This window comes from Spermophilus citellus, assembly GCF_964194105.1.
Source record: "Spermophilus citellus genome assembly, chromosome: 1".
NCBI classification, from domain to species: domain Eukaryota; kingdom Metazoa; phylum Chordata; class Mammalia; order Rodentia; family Sciuridae; genus Spermophilus; species Spermophilus citellus.
Window position 1 is genome coordinate 229,514,113 of NC_138182.1, and position 15,315 is coordinate 229,529,427.

The window sequence follows — 15,315 nt, forward strand, 5'->3', positions numbered from 1 at the left end:
ATGACTGCCTACTTAAGTCTGTGCAGTAACCAGAAGCTCCACTCTCCACCCCCTTGCAATATGAAATCATTTCTACACAGCATAGGGTGGGCTCTTTAAAGAGAGTAGTGAAGGAGATAATGTGAAAGCCTTCATAGTAAAAATAACTTCTTGACTCCCAGAAGGCTAGGAACCATACTTGCTCCTTCTAAACCCTTCTGTAAGAAGAATCAATCATCTATGGGCAAACTAATAAAAAAAAAAAAAGCGGGGGATGGGGGGTTGTGAGGGGTTTGGGGGGAGTAGTTAATGATATTTGAAGGTTTCATACTCAGGCACTTTATGACCATAAAGTTTTAAACTGTGAAGAAAAATTTACCTTTCAGAACTGGAAGATGTGCTTCACCAGAACAACAGAGTAACCAAAAGGGAAAAGAAGCAAAAAGATCTAGGAAAAGAATGCAACAAAGGGATTTCTCAGGAAGACAATAAGAAAAAACACCAGCAGCAGAATTATGTAGAAAGCCCCAAAATCTAGATTAGAACAGTATGACAAGAAACATTACAAGAGATTTTTTTAGTTTGGGGGTGGGGGGTAGAATGGAAAGACTAACTGACCATTGAATTATCTGCTGTTACTATCTTTTTTTTTTTCATTCATTTTAAGCATATTTTTTTCACCTCAATGAACCTAATTATAATATTTGCTTTAAAATCCTTATCATATAATTCTTAATGTGTTTCATCTTGAGCTTGATATTTGTTCAGGTATTTTCCTTTGAGACTATAGCAATTTCCTGGCTTATTATTATATTGGATAATTTGGGGCTAATATTAGACATTATAAATGTTAGCTGTGAACTCTGGATTCTGTTATATTACTCTGAAAAAAAAATGCTGGTTTTGTTTTGCTAGCACTTAACTTGCTTTGAATCAAATTGTCAAGTTCCATTACATGTTTAACTACTTTCAATCTGGCCATCTCACATAATTGCTGCCCTTGAGTCAGGTAGACTTGGACAAAGTTTTAAACTCAGAATTTGGGGTTACTCTTCCCTAGCTCTCCCCTTTTTTGAGGTTCCCTATCTCATTTTCCAACAGTCTTGGTTGTACCAGGTAACTTTCCCAGGTTCAGTTAGTTAGAAAAAGATGGTTAGTTGTTTTTTTTTTTTTCCTTCTTGTTTTTTAGCAGCACTGGGGACTGAACTCTGTGGGGGTCAGGGGGTGCTTTACCACTGAGCTATAGCCTCAGCTCTTTTGCTTTTTCATTTTGAGACAGGGTCTTGCCAAATTGCTGAGATTAGTTTCAAACTTGTGATCCTCCTGCCTCTCAGCTTCCGAACTCACTGGGATTACAGGCATGCACAACTACATCCAATTTTGCTGCTTTTTTTCTGTTGGAGATTTGACTTTAATTCTCTCCCGTTTTCAAATATACTGCTAAAAACTAATGAAGGTCAAAACTTATAATTATCTAAGTTTAGCACCTAACTCTTACTCACAAAGTACTAAAATTTCTATGAACAAGACAGTTAAATAAATCCTATTAGATTCAGGCAACATGAATCAGTGTTCTAAATCACAATTGACAGAAACTGACTCTTGTTCACTTGAGAAATTTATTTAAAAAGTATCAGGCAGTTTTCATTGCTAAGAAATCTGAAGAACTGAAATTAGAAAATGGAAAGGAGCCAGGAGAGATTAGGTGACAAAACCCCACCCACAGGTATCATTTATATGGATAGAGCTGCTTCCCCTTCTGGACAAATGAAGTCACTACTGGCACTGCTTCTAATAGAAAGTAGATACTGCTGTGCCAGCACTATCAGAATAAAAACTTTTTGTTCTGTTTCTTTGTTCTAGAATCAAAGTAAAGTTGGAGAGGGAAATAAGGAGGGAGGGAAGAGAAGACAGCAGAACAGCAGTATAAATGGCTAATGTGCATGCTCATATGCTAAGAGGATTTTACCATATATAAGAATGGTGGGATGGGAGAGGAAGTTAAGTATCTGTCCTTCATAGGTTGTATATGGGAGACCTTCTATTCATATAGTAGGGAATTCTCAAAAGCAAGGGAATTTTAGTGAAAATTACCATTATTGTCTTTGATCAGCCTTTCTATACTATTCTGTGCTATTGAAATCTATATTCTGCAAACTGTCTTTCTCCTTTGTTAGGTTCTGCCAATATGGGGCACTAGATGGAGATCAGAAGCCAGGAAGACATAATTTTTGATTTTCTGTTTGCATACTTTTTAAAATCAGCATGTGCCCAGCAAAAATCCTTAGCCCTGACAGCAGCCATTATGTCCACTCTCCAAACTCTTTTACAACTCTATGTACTATCTTCATCTAGCTATTTCAGAGGGTCACTTTTTTTTTGGGGGGGGGAGGGTGTTTCAAATACTGTAATGTGTGAAATTAACATCAAATAGGAATTCCACAAATTTAATAGAAAAAATACATTAATCAGCTGAATATTAGATAAATGTCAAACTATTCTAGAAAGGGGTTGACATCATAACCACACCAGTGGTTAAATGTTCATGTTCCCAAAATTGTATACATTGGTACATGGCTTCTTAGATTTGTTTTTGCATATAAACTTTTTATGTAAGGAAGTTTACATTTGTTTTACATTTAAATTAATTATTTTTTAATTTATTGGTTCTTTTAAGTTATGCATGACAGTAGAATCCATTTTTATATAATTATACAAGCCATGAACTGTATCTTGTTCTAATTAGGATTTTTTTTTGGGGGGGGGTACCAGAGATTGTACTCAGGGATTGTACCAGAGATTGTTTCACTGAGTTGCTTAGGGCCTCGCTAATTTGCTTGGGCTAGCTTTGAACTTGTGATCCTCCTGCCTCAGCTTCCCAAGCTGCTGGGATTACAGGTGTGTGCCACTGCGCCCAGCTAGGAACCCATTCTTATGGATGTACAGGATGATGGGATTCACTATGCCACTTTTTACATATGTGAGGTAAGCTCTATAATATTTCCCTTCCAGATTACTGAAACATTAGTACCAGTCTGAGATGCAGTTGCAGAAGGCATTTCCTCTACAGCTCTGCTAGTAACAGTAAAAGATTAATGACAAGTGCCCTCCTCTATCTGAGCCTCAGTTCCTCAGTACTTCTGGGTTCTAGAAGTACTCACTGGCAAGGCAGTTCTTTCAACTCAGAGGATTAAGTCTCATTTCAGGAGGCTCCTGAGAAAAAGGAAAAAGGGCTGGCTCTCAGTCTTGTCATTATAGCTTGGTTAAATAAAATGGCAATGAAATTGCCTGGCAGCACAACATACAGCTTGATCAAGCAAAAGATTTGTTCACTTAGTACTATGTCATGAAAGTTAGTTAAAAATAAATGATTCTAGACATTTGTCCAATCTTAAGAATACTGAATTTAGCCCCACTATGGTTGAGACATTCCCTCTGATGGACTACATGAGATAATCACCATTGCGCAAGCTAACACCAATGAGGACAGAGATGTTTCAGAAGGCCAACTGGCTATATATTCAGAACCTAAAACAGTCATTAATCTTGGGAAAGTCCCCATTATTCAGGGAATGAAAACATTGCTTTGCAAATACAGAAACTAGATCTTGTCAGTGTCCCACATAGACAGGGAGACTAAGTCTAAACAATCATGCTGTTAAGAGGTTTAGGTATCTATCAATGAACATATACTGCCAATTTAATAACTTCAGTGAGGAACACCTACCATAATTAGACATTTCAATTTTCTGGTAAATGTGTCCCTTATAAGATTCTACCCAGATAAACTAAAAAATGATATGAAAGTTTCAGCATGGATTAAAATAAGGAGAGTTAGAAGACTTTGAAATGGCCAGTAACACCAAATATAATGCAATATTTTTCTTACTTTCCTTTAAAATGAGAATCTGTTCACTACTTTAATTTTAAAATATATGTATACGCTGACATATACACGCAATATAATATGGCTGGGCACAGTGGTATACAACTCTAATCTTAGTGACTCAGACTGAGGCAGGATGATTGAAGTTTGAGGGCAGACTTGGAAACTCAGAGAGACACAGTCTCAAAAAATAAAAAGTACTGGGGATGTGGCTCAAAGAGTTAAAATGCCCCTGGGTTCAACCCCAAGTCCAACCACACACACACACACACACACACACACACACACACACACGATTAGACAGATAAAAAGTAAATCAATGGGGAAGGAAATAAAAGCCCTACTGGAGTATTTTTCCCCTTCAATATCATAGCCACTCTCCGCTAATGGCTCCTGAGATATTTCACAACATGGTGAGAAACAACAGTTTTACACACTCTTTGAAAAGTATGCTGTCCTTAGGGTTGGCTTTTCCTGAACTTGCCTAACATTTTTTTAAATTTGATATTGATATTCTGTTTAGGAACTTAACCATCAGCTGATTTTCTTTTACCAATTACCAATTTTCAATTGAGCCTTTCCTGGAATAGTTGGTGTATACCCATACACAGAACTCTTCTATTACATGTTAATTTTCTAGCCTATCAAGATCCAAGGATGGTAATCCTCATTAAGTGGAATTAGGCCCCAACTTCCTTAATAGGACTCCTATAACAGAAGAATTAAAACTAAGAATCAATAAATGGGATGGACTCAACTAAAAAGTTTCTTCTCAGCAAAAGAAACAATCTGTGAGGTGAACAGACAGCCTACATCCTGGGAACAAGTTTTTACCCCTCACACATCAGATAGAGCACTAATCTCTAGGGTATATAAAGAATTCAAAAAGCTAAGCACCAAAAAAAAAAAAAAAAAAAAAAAAAAAAAGCAATCAACAAATGGGCCAAGGACCTAAACAGACACTTCTCAGAAGAGAATATGCAATTAACCAACAAATATATGAAAAAATGTTCACATCTCTAGCAATTAGAGAAATGCAAATCAAAACCACTCTAAGCTTTCATCTCACTCCTGTCAGAATGGCAGCTATTATGAAGACAAACAACAATAAGTATTGGCGAGGATGTGGGGAAAAAGGTACACTCATACATTGCTGGTGGGACTGCAAATTGGTGTAGCCAATATGGAAAGCAGTATGGAGATTCCTTGGAAAATTGGGAATGGGACCACCATTTGACCCAGCTATCCCTTTTCTTGGTTTATACCCAAAAGACTTAAAAACAGCATACTATAGGGACACAGCCACATCAATGTTTATAGCAGCACAATTCACAATAGCTAAACTGTGGAGCCCTTCAGTGGATGAATGGATAAAAAAAGGGGGGGCATATATATACACAATGGAATTTTACTCAGCAATAAAATAGAATAAAATCATGATATTTGCAGGTAAATGGATGGCGTTGGAGAAGATAATAGTAAGTGGAAGTCAGACAATCCCCAAAAAACAAATGCCGAATGTTTTCTCTGATATAAGGAGGCTGACTCATAGTGGGGTAGGGAGGGGGAGAGCAGGGGAGGAATAGATGAATTCTAGATAGGGCAGAGGGGTGGGAGGGAAAGAGAGGGGGCAGGGGATTAGCAAGAATGGTGGAATGTGATATACATCATTATTCAAAGTACATGTATGAAGACACGAATTGGTGTTAACATACTTTATATACAACCAGAGATATGAAAAATTGTGCTGTATACGTGTAATAAGAATTGTAATGCATTCCGCTGTCATTTATTTATTTTTTTTTAAAAAATCAATAAAAGAAAAAAAAGATCCAAGGATGGTATATGGTCTCTTGTGATCTTTGGCAGGTTATTTAAACTCTTAAGTTTCAATTCCTAATCTATTAAAGTGGGGGAAATGGTAATAATTCTTTTTCAGGATTGTCCAGAGTATAAAGTATAATACAACATTTTGTAGGTGGAAATGTGGAAAGCATTTTGAATGACATACGACACAGCAAAAGCACTCAACACTGAGTGTGTGACAGCATAACTATAATTACTTCGAAGGGAAAATACAAACAGGCTTTTTTAAAAATCAAATTCAGCTTGAAATGGTACAGCCTCTAAAATGTCTATTTAATTCCATCTACACGGATGATGTAAATGTATAACCTGACAACACAAATATAGGAGGAAAAATGAAATGTTTTTTAGATAATCTATTAGTATAAAGTATTTAAAGTTGTCTGTATATTAAATGGTAAGTTAAATACTTCTTACTTCCAATTTTTGATATGGGGCTTCAGATAATAGTACTCCAACTCTGCTGAAATTTAAGAACTTAGAAATCTTGACATTGTTTTCTTCATTGTTATTTATCATTACCCCTTATATATAGTATACATAACAAAACAATTGTTAAAAGGAAAATGAGGGTGGGGATGTGGCTCAGTGGCAAGTGCTACCCATACATGAGTCCCTGGGTTTAATCCCCCAGCACCACCCACCCTCAAAAAAAAGAAAGAAAGAAAAAAGAAAAATCAAATCACATTAGTCTCTGTTCAAAACCCTCAATGACTCTCCATTGCAAAGCAGTATGCCTCTTCCAACCTACCTCATGGCCTTTATATTTGCTCTTTTCTCCTCTTGGAACACTTTCCTACAAATTCATCCATTGCATACTTAGCCTCTTACTTCCTTAAGGTCCCCCCCCCCTCTTATTTTTTTTCTTTTTTTAGTTGTACATAACAGAAGAATGTATTTTGGCAGATTATACATACATAGAGTATGATTTATTCTCTTTTGGATCCCACTCTTGTGGTTGTACATGATGTGGAGTTATCCTAGTTGTGTATTCAACTACAAGGCTAGGAAAGTTATGACTAATTAACTCTACTGTCCTTCTTCCTTAAGGTCTTGATTTAAGTGAACTCTTCCCTTTGTCATCATATCTAAAATTTCAAGCTCTAACTCTATTATCACCTCTTCACCCATATATCCTTTCTGTGCAGTTCAGTTATAAGCAAAGGTAGTAAGTTTTTAGGTGATCAAAATGATACCCTTTTTAGTATACCAAACCTATAAAGATTAGAATACTGAAATTTATCTATTGATCAGGGCACTTCCTTCCCTAAACAGCAGTAGAGATGATGAAAATTATTTTGTCCCTTTTTGCATGTGTAATAGCTTTCCTTGGAGGCACAACTGATTCCTTGTCCAGTGCTATTATGGAGAAACTGTACATCATATCCAAAAGACAGCCCACTCTTAATTTCTAAAAATTTGAATGCTAGCTGATAAATGTCGAAGGAGTTTGCAGAGTTGGCAAATAACCATTTTGCAACCATTATAGAAAAGTCTGGATAGGTAAGCATCATAAATGGTTGCTGAATCAAAAAGAGAAAAGTTTGATGAGAAATAGGATTTTTACATGGTCTTATAAATCTTACCACAGAGCTTACTTTCTAGTTCTAAGGATAAACAGTTAACATACAGCAGAAAATCTGGACGATCCCTTGACCCTCTGACTGGTGCCTGAAATTAAAGGCATAAGTGAGAAGCAGATACCATCTGTGTCTCTGACATAATACCCTGAGGACACTATATCACATTAGTAGTATTCTGTCAAGGATATATAATCTAAATAGAATCATAAAGCAGCAGCAAACTCTAAATGAATATTAGATAAGTGGACTGTACTTTTTTCAAAAAAATATCAATGTTATCCTAGAAAAAGAAGCTAAGGCATTGCTCCAAATGAAAAGAAACTGAAGAGACATAACAACTAAATGCAATAAACATTCTGGACTGAATTTTGTAATAAAGGGGAAAAATATGCTGTAAAGAACACGGTTGGGCTGGGAACAGTGGAGCACAACTGTAATAACAGTGATGAGGGAAGAGGGCTAGGCGGTGTTGCTGAATGCTAAAGAGAACCATGGGTTACACACACACATACACACACACACACACACACACACGACACTGCTGGAACTACTGATGAAAATGGAATATAGATTGCAGGTTAGAAAAAGATATTACATAAAAATTTCTGAGGGACTGGGGTTGTGGCTCAGTGGTAGAGTCTCGCCTAGCATGTGCGAGGCCCTAGGTCTGATCCTCAGTACCACATAAAAATAAATAAATACAATAAAAGTATTGTGTCAACTACAACTAAAAAAAATACTTATTAGAAGAATTTCTGAATTTGATAATATGATTGCCTGAGAGAATACATTTGCCTTTGGAAATTAAAACAGTATTAAGGGGGAAAAAAGGTTTGACATATACAATGTACTCTCAAACGACCCAGGAAAAAATAGGCATGGGTACTTGTATAGAGAAAGAAAATGATGGAAAAAAAAATGTTGTGGTGTTAAAATATTGGTGAAGAGGGGAATTATCTACATTATTCTTATACTTTTTCTATGAAATTATTTCAAAATTAAAAATATATATATATACAGAAAGACACCATCAGTCAATTTTATTTCTTCTTTCTTCAAAACAATTCTCTCTGAAAGCCAGCTGCTTAATTTCTCTTTATATCCCATTAATAAGGACAGCCAAAACTCATTAGACATTTGAGAAAAATCCAAGACTCACACCAAAAAAAGGAAACAAAGGAACTTTGAGGAAAGATTCAATGATTCAAGGATCACAAAATAAATTTATACACAAACTACCATGTGATACATCATGTACATTCACATAGGTGCACAAACACATACAATTCCAGCTACCCCTCTCCCCTATCTCTGGACTTTTACTTGTTGCTGCTTCTATTATCTTCTCTGAATATCTAAGAAACATCTCAACATAATCCAAACTTGTCAACCAATTTGCCTTCCCAAACCTCTTCTGTAGTCTTTCACATTTCTGTAAATGGTAACCATTTGCTTAGACCTAAATCATCTCATTCATTTTCTCATGTCCCATAAAGAATTCAGCAGTAAGTCTGAAATCCTTGTCAAAACTCAATGATACTTTTTTAATGACTGTATTGGAATAATATTTTGCATATACTGAATACAATAAAATTAATCTCCTTTTTAAAAAATGTGGCTACTAGAAAAATTTTAATTGCACATACATAATTCACATATTTCTACTGGACAGTGATAATCTAAAACATTCATTCATTCATCCATACAATCAAGCAACCACTACCCAAATATTTATAAGAATCAATGATTTGCCAAGTAGTATTTAAGATAGTAAGGATACAATGGTGAGGATGAACAGGCCTGGTCCCTAACTTTTGCTGAGCTTACAATAACTGAATAACCACAAAATAAATGTGAAACTTTAATTGAAATAAATCATACTTTAAAAAGGTAAATAATGTTAAGAAAGACTATAACAAAAGGATATATAATCATGTTCTCACTCATTTGTGGAAATTAAAAAGTTGTTTGTAGAAGAATGAAATAGAGTAGAGGCCAGAAAATCGGGGGGGGGGGGGGGGAACACCAAAAGTTAACTAAGGAAACACCAGAGTAATTAGTTCTGTTTCTATAGCACAATAAAGTAATTTTTAGTTAAAACAATCTACCATACACTTCAAAATGATTACAAGAGTACAATATTCCCAACACATAAAATAATTAATGTTTTATGAGATGGAAATGAGTATTACCCAGATTTGATTACTATACACTGTAAACATGTATCAAATTACCATAAGGTACCCCATATAAAGATGTATAAAATTATGCCTCAATAAAACAGAACAAAAGCATGTAACCAAGTCAGGAAGATGAGGGAAGGCTTTCAAGGAATACTTGAGTAAAGAGAGGAAGGATGAAAGTGAATGAAAGAAGAAGAAAAGGAAGAACATTCCAGATAGCAAGAAAAGCACAATTGTAAAGATCTTGTGGCAAAGTAAGGAGTAGTGTTGCTGGTGTAATAAATACCAGCAACGTGGGAAGCTAAGGAAAGAGGTTCATAAGATCAGCCTGGGCAACTTATCTGGGGATGTAGCTCAGTGGTAAAGCACTTCTGTGTTCATTCCCCAGTAACAACAGGGGGGGAAAAATCTTGTGGCAGGAGAGAGTAAGCCTAGATAAAGACACTGAAAGAAATATAGCATGACTAGAGGTAAGACCATGAGAGGAGGCAGATGAGATTTAAGAGGAAGGCAATGGTCAGACAATACAAGACCTTGTAATATAGGAGAGTCTGAAGCTGAGAAGACAGAAATAATAAAACATTCTTTTTGTTTGTTTTTTAATCACTAGGCCAGATATCCTTTCACTTTAGAAGTTCAGATACTAACTCCTTCATCTTAAATTACTTAAAGATATCAATAACGTATGCAAACAAAACAAAATTCAAGTGCAACAAAAATGCTCTGTATAGTCCTATGCAGTCCTTTGTAATGCAAGGTTCCTAACAATTCAGAGAAAATCAGATGAAATCTTCAGACTCCTTTTCAGAGCAACGTTTTTTAAAGTATAAAACAAAACATAAAATTATAAAGGAAACCATTATGTAGAACTCGTAACAAAAAAGCTTTTAATGAGATATAATATGTAGGTTTAAATTAACACATTAATATATGGTAACCAGTAGTATTTTGAAATATCTGCAATATAAGTAATTCCATTTGACAACATTGGTAATTCTGAAAAAGTCACTAGTACTAACAATATTGCCACGGTTTTTGCTATACTGATAAAGAAAATGTAAAATCTCATTGAGAATCAGTAAAAATAAATCCACTTATGGACTTCCTGAACTCAAATTGTATATCTAAGAAACATCTTTTAATCACAGATAGTAGTCTATGATTAAAAGTTCCCACAACACTTAACCAAATTATATTGTTATATCATATGTATATATGAATGTGATAATAAATTCCTCTATTATATATACTTATAATAAAATTAAAATATGGAGAAAAAAGTAGGTTCCCAAGGTTTGATTATAACCAAAGTATGAATTTTTAAAAATTATTTTTTAGTTGCTGACAGACCTTTATTTATTTATATATTTATATGTGGCACTGAGAATCGAACCCAGTGCCTTATACATGCTAGGCACAGGCTTTACCACTGAGCTACCACCCCAGGCCTGAAGTATGAATTTTTAAAAAATACTATTAAATTCTCAGAAAATATATTCACTATAATTCTTTTAAAATTTAAAATTTTTATTTTTATCAGTTAAACATAATTTTAAATGCTTTCTCTAAAGTCTCAATATTTAAAAGATTATTTGGATGGATATAAGATCCTTGGTTCACACTTTTGACTCTTAAAAAAAATGTCTTGTTACCATCGTTATCTTTGTAAAGTCAACTGCTAATCTAATTTCTCTGCTTTCATGATTAGTCCTTTTTGCCTGAAGGTCTTAAGGATTTTATGTTTGAAATTTAATAGTTTTAGTATATCTTTTTTTGGGAGGTGGGGGGATACTGGGGATTGAACTCAGGGGCACGTGGTCACTGAGCCACATCCCCAGCCCTATTTTGTATTTTATTTGGATACAGGGTCTCACTGAGTTGCTTAGAGCCTCGCTTTTGCTGAGGCTGGCTTTGAACTTGTGATCCTCCTGCCTCAGCCTCCTAAACTGCTGGGATTATAGGCATGTGTCAGTGTTCTTGGCTAGTATGTATCTTAATCATTCTGGGTGAGTTTGTCTGCTTTTCATCACTGTGACAAAATACCTGAGGTAGTCAATTTAACTGAGGAAAGGCTTATTTTGGTTCATAGTTTCAGAGGTTTCAGTCCATGTTTAGTTAGAGTCACTACTTTTGGGCCTACGGTGAGACAAAGCATCATGGTGAGGAATACATGTTGGAGCAAAGCTGCTCATCTTATGGTAACTGGGAAACAAAAAGAGGAGGGGCCAGAATACCCATATTCCCTTCAAGGATACACCACTAATAACCCAACTTCTTTCCACTAGGCCCCACCTCCTAAAAGTTCCACCACCTCACAATAGCACCATTTCCTGAGTACCATGGTCTCATTTACTGAGATCCTGTCTCAAAAAAGCTTGGCCAAGTACCAAGCTTTCAATACATGGGCCTTTGGAGAACACTCAATATCTATACTACAGAACTGGGCTAATTTTCCCAAGTTACCTGGTGAACTTTTTAAATGTATACATCCAATTCTTTCCCTGTTCCTAGAAAGTTTTCCTGGATTACAGTTTTAAATATTGTTTCATTAAGTTTTTTCTTCTTCTTCAGTTATGCCAATAATATGAATATTATTCTTTCTTTACCTATCTTCCATTTCCACTAATTTCTTTTTGATTTTTTTTTAACCTTACTTTCATTCTCTTAGCTGTTTACATCGTACTTCATTTCAATCTATTCTTCCTTCAATATCTGGTATTTTTTTCTTCATTTAATATAGATTTTTTAAAAAATATTTTTTAGTTTTCGGCAGACACAACATCTTTGTTTGTATGTGGTGCTGAGGATCGAACCCAGGTCGCACGCATGCCAGGCAAGCGCACTACCGCTTGAGCCACATCCCCAGCCCCTTAATATAGATTTTTTATTGTTATTTGCTTTCATTTTTTTTTCTTGAACAAATGCTCTTCATTTTCTCATGTTCTTTGGTAAGTTTATGTTCTTAATTTTGAATTTCTGATTCAAACTCATTTTTCATAACCTCAGTGGAAGTCTAATCCTATTTGAAGTATACACTAAGAGTTCTTTTGCTTCACAGTTATTTTTAGAGGAGAAGGGTAGAGGAATTTTCCTAAATTGATGAAACTTTTCCCCTGATTTTATATACAACTTCTTTATAAATTTTACTTTTCCTTTTATTATGTTTTTGTAGTTTGGGGCATTTTACAATACTGTAGTTCAATAACACCCTTTTCTGTCATCTGCTAAAGTATGGATGTTGAAAGCAGAATTTTGTTTTGGTAGCAAGGAGAAGGTTGGGAGACTTCTGAGTTTTTTTTTTTAAAGGTCCTTATATTTTTTCCTTTACCATCTATGTCCAAAGGACTCCTCATCTTTCTTTTCTCTCTCCCAGGTGCTATATATTTAGAAGACTATCTCTCCAATTATATTTACTCCCTTATCAGACTCTATCCCTTAAGTGGCTACCTAGCCCTTAAAAGGGGCTCACATTACATGGTATGGTGGTACATGCCTATGGTCCTAGCTACTTAGGAGGTCAAGGCAGGAGGATCACTAGTTCAAGGCCAGCCTGGGCAACTTAGTGAGATCCTGTCTCAAAATAAAAATTTTAAAAAGGACTGAGGATGTACCTCAGAGGTAGGGCCCTTGCCTAGCAGTTTGATGCCCAGGGTTTAATCCTCAGCACTGCCACCAAAACAAACAAACAAAAAAACCAAAACCAAACAACAATGACAACAAAAAACTCATACTCTGAATCACTTTCCTATAGGTCCTTCTGATTTACTCAGTTACTTTTTTGTTTGTTTTCAGATTAGGGACAGACAATAGACATTCTTTGTGGTAGATCTTCCAACTCTCCTTTCACTAGCAGTCCTTTTTAGTGACATATCTTGGTTTAATTTTGCTCATGACAAGGCCTTGTAGCATGGGGTGGATGAACTTATAAGATTTGTTACCTTTTTTTTTTCACATGTAATCTTTTTGTAGTTTTGGCATTATTTGCCTACAACGATTGGTAAAGGTGTCATTTTGACCAGAATTTATACATATGAAGTTATTTTCTATTATTTCAGGAGAGAATTTTTTAGGAGGCTATTTGTCACTATTTTTAGCTACTATTGTCTTTTACCTACCTGGAAGTTTAAGGAATTAAATGGTTCTTCAAGGTTTAATATGAAAAAACAACAGTATTTCCACCCCACCTTCACTTTCCTCTTCCCAGAAATAATCAGTTTCATCTTGTACCTGATAACTTGTAAAATACTTAGCACAATTCTTTAACAGTTGCTCAGTCCTTTTTTGCTTTGTAAAAAATATATATATATATATATATATATATATATATATATATATATATATATATATATAAAATGACAAAAAAGTTGAGGAGGGTCCTTATAGTGGTTCACTGAAACGTTGTGACTTAGGTTGGGCCCAGGAGGAGAAATAAGTTTTTTGACAGGGAAGAGAAAAAAGGCATTCCAGAAAATGGGGAAATGAATGGGCAAAATTAGCAAAGAATAGCAAGGTACCAATCAGACAGCCAGGTTGACAAGCAAATGTTCATCTCTTCTTCTCATAACTCTTCCCATTTCTATGACAATTTTCCCTAAGTTTGACATTTTATATCCATTGTCTATTCAGACTGTCAGAACTAACAGCTTTTATGTATAAAGACTAGATTGATTTAGATGTCAGAGCAACTATCAAAGTCTAGAGAGTAAGCAGTTAAGAAACTGAGATAGTTTAAACCATTAGTCATGTCCATTCTTTATCTCAGCACAATTAATTTTCCTGCTTTAGGAAAGTGGTTCTCAAATTTCAGTACACACCATAATTACCTGAACAGTTTGTTGAAGACAGGATCTGGACTCACACCCAGAGTTTCTAAAATGCATTAAATCTGTGACAGGACTGAGAATTTGTATTCCTTACCAAGTTCACAGCTTACACTGATGCTACTGCCCTAGAAACTTCACTTTGAGGACAATGACCTCTGAACACATTTTCTTTTTAATTTAATACTGCCTTGTTTTGATGAAGCCTATCCCCCAAAAGCTACCTGAAGAAAGATGCTTACGGATATATTTTAATTTTTTATGGAAAATTTCAAACATAATCGAAATTCAAGAACACGATAATAAACCCATTACCACTATTCAGCTTTTACAATTATTAACTGATGGTCATTCTTGTTTCATCTATATATCCAACAATTTACACCCTCCTAAGTGGATCACTTTGAAGCAACTTTAAGGCATATTATTTAATTTCTAGATAGCTGAGTATGTATCTCTAAAATGAGATATTTTCAAAAACCACAAAAGGTAAACTTTTGGGATCGTATTTTAAATGTTTTTATTCTATCCTGATAATTGCTTAGTGGTTTGGCTGGGTACAGATTTAGTACTAAAAATAACTTTTCTTCAAAGAATGAAGGCACAGTTTATTGTGTTTTAGCTTCCAGAGTTGTTCTTGAGAAATCTATGGTCATTTGGAATTCTTGTCCTTTGTTGTGATTTGCAAATCCTTACCCCCACCGCATTTGGAAGCATGGTTATCTTTCTTCCTAAGTCTGATTTCCCACAATCTGGCTTTAATGTGAGTCTTTTTTTCATCTATAATGCTGGGATTTCATTAGCCCTTTCAATGTAAAAACTTATGACCTTTATTTTTGAAAGTTTCTAAACAGATCTCAGTTTCTCAGATTAATTAACTCATTTAGCACTTGTCCATCTGCTTTCAGCTTCTACAATGTTGTCTTTTGTTGTATCCTCTCCTGTAGTCTCTGTCTTTTGGGGTTTAAAACTTTTTAACCCCTCAACTATTATTTTCA

The 15,315-nt window shown here is 35.1% G+C and overlaps 1 protein-coding gene across 2 annotated transcripts in view; it reads right to left on the reverse strand.

Annotated features, from left to right (window-relative positions):
- CERT1 (ceramide transporter 1) overlaps positions 1-15,315 on the reverse strand; it is a 111,265-nt gene that overhangs the window by 84,293 nt on the left and 11,657 nt on the right. The gene's annotated exons all lie outside the window — the stretch shown is intronic.